This window comes from Dromiciops gliroides, chromosome 1 (assembly GCF_019393635.1).
Source record: "Dromiciops gliroides isolate mDroGli1 chromosome 1, mDroGli1.pri, whole genome shotgun sequence".
Taxonomy (NCBI): Eukaryota; Metazoa; Chordata; class Mammalia; order Microbiotheria; family Microbiotheriidae; genus Dromiciops; species Dromiciops gliroides.
In genome coordinates, this window is record NC_057861.1 from 725,477,460 (window position 1) to 725,480,113 (window position 2,654).

Here is a 2,654-nt window from a genome sequence, read left to right on the forward strand (position 1 = left end):
TGTTATTCCTATCATCATTACAGAGGGATGGATGGACTCACTACAATTGGAAGGAAACTTAGAGGTCGGATAATCACAAGGTAATAGATTTAGAATTCGGAGGAACCTTAGAAGTCCTTTTGTCCAGCCCCCTTATTTTATAGGTGAAGAAACAGCCCCAGAAAAATCCATCCCCCTCATTTTATAGAAAGAAAACTGAAGACCAGAGAAGTTGCCCATGTACCCAAAGTAGTAAGTGGAAGAACTGGGATTCGAACCCAGGTCCTTTGATTCCAAACCCAGTGCTTTATTTCCATTGTACTCAGGGGTGTGCTAAAGCTAGGTCATACCAGCCAGCAAGGGCAATTGTTAAATTTTCAGTGTGAACACTTACACCTCAGAAATTGACAAATGCTACAAATCAGAGGTTGATTTATTGTTTTATTGATTGCCTAGACTTGGGAAAGTAATGCAGGAAATATTAAGAATGCAGAATAAATTTAAAGGTGTACTCTATGTATTGGGTTTTTTAGAGAGCTGGTTGTGACTTTGCCACACTGCCTGCAGCAACAAAGATGGATTGAATGCCTGTGATGTACAAGGTTAGGCACTGGAGATGCTAGGCGTCTTTCTAGATTGATTTCAGACTACTCCCATTCACCTGTTCCATGTTTCAGACAAATGGACCTACTTGCTCAACACTAAAGTTGGTATTCAATCTCCTGCCTCCATGCCTTTGTATAGGCTCTCAACCCCTTATATATATATATAGCCCCTTACCTCCTCCTCATCGAAGTGCTAGGTCTCTTTGAAGTCAATTCCTATGGCAGTCACCAATGGGACCCTCAGTCATTAGTTTTTTCTCTCTCTGCCAATTTTATATCTATATCTATATATCTGCTTACATAGTGTATTCTTTCAGTAGAAAATAAGCACACTGAGGGCATGGAGTACAGTATTTATAATATTTTACCTTTGTGCTGTATTGCAGGTACCTAGAACAGTGTTTTTCACATAGTAGGAGCTCAGTAAATGCTTGTTGGGTTAAATTAGAAAAATGAGTATGGAATAGGGACCCAAAGCACCCTAAACATGGTTTATATTTCCTACTAGCCATCTCTGTCACACTCTAGACACAATACCCCTGTATCACTTGCACTGAGTCTCATGGGGAATGGAGTCCTGGGAAATTTCTCCCAATAAGAGATCACTCTTTTGGCTTAGGAGTCATGGCAAATGTAATCCAAGGTACTTTGGTACTAAAAAATTATGATGCAAATCAGAGGGAAGTATGGGAGATAAAGTTGGAGAGGTAGCTAGAAACTAAATTGTAGGTGCCCGGGTAATGGTTTGGCCATTGAAGTTTTTTGAGAAGGGGTCAGTAACAAGCAAATTAGTATTTTTAGAAGATTACAAGGATGAACCAGGGAAGGGGAAGGGAAAGGGGAAGGGGAAGGGAAGGATGGGTAGAAGAGACATTATGGAAGACTTGACTCCAAGATTTGAGTCAGGGAGAATGATGATATCTTTGGTTAAAAGAGAAACACATAAAGGAGTAAAGGGTTATAGTGGGTGGCATTTTGGATTTGGAGTCAGGAAGACCTGAATCTGAATCCTGCCTCTGATACCTGCTAGCTGTGAAATCGTGGGCTGGCTACTTACCCTTTCTGAGCCTCAATGTTCTCATCTGGGGGATTCGATCATTCAACAAGCATTTATTAAGCTTAATCATAGCATCTGCTCTACCTCCCTCACAGGTTTGCTTTGAGGCTCAGATGAGATGATATGCAAATCTTTGTAGACCTTAAAGTGCTCTGTAAATGTCAGTTATTTTTTAAATAAATAGGTATTGATTTATGAGGAGTGAAGCAGTCTGTTAACTAAGCTTCCCCTTCCCCCTTTTTGCTCCTTTAGTATCTGGAATGCTGCCCCTGTTCACTCTTCACACACTGATTGTCAAACTTCTCAGAGAATTTTTGTCCAAGGTGGCCTGGAGTTAGCTTCATTTTAATTCAGTAATCATTTATTATGTGCCTACTGTGTACCAGACACTGTGCTTACTGCTTGGGATACAAAAAGAAACAAAAGATGGGCATAGGGGGCAGCTAGGTGCCGCAGTGGATAGAGCACTGGCCCTGGAGTCAGGAGTGCCTGAGTTCAAATCGACCTCAGACACTTGACACTTACTAGCTGTGTGTGACCCTGGGCAAGTCACTTAACCCCAATTGCCTCACTAAAAAAAAAAAAAAAAGATGGGCATAATATTAATTCCACAGAATTTTTAGCCTGAAAGATATTATTTTGATTCCAAGATTTTTTTAAAAAATGGAATTCTTCACGAATTTGTGTGTCATCCTTGCACAGGGGCCATGCTAATCTTCTCTGTATCGTTCCAATTTTAGTATATGTGCTGCCAAAGAAAGCACCCAACATAATTTTTACAAAAAGAGAAACAAAATTCCCTCAAATAGAAACTTATTTAGTTAAATGTTGCCTAATAGACAGTCCTCCCTATCAAATGAGTGGTTAGTTGAGGCTGAGAGACCCATTTCCGGATAATAACCAGAAGTTGTTTTATGGATTTTCTCTCAGCTTCTCCAGTATGGAATTACTGAGGCTCCCTCCCTGCCAACCCTTGGCTGTACCAAAGTGGAAGGTGTTGGATCAGCTCAAAG

The 2,654-nt window shown here is 40.5% G+C and overlaps 1 non-coding gene across 1 annotated transcript; it reads right to left on the reverse strand.

Annotated features, from left to right (window-relative positions):
* Window positions 1-2,298: 2,298 nt before the first annotated feature.
* LOC122737456 lies at window positions 2,299-2,405 on the reverse strand. The gene has a single exon (XR_006354290.1). It is a non-coding gene; the product is annotated as a U6 spliceosomal RNA (small nuclear RNA).
* Between the last annotated feature and the right edge of the window lie 249 nt (window positions 2,406-2,654).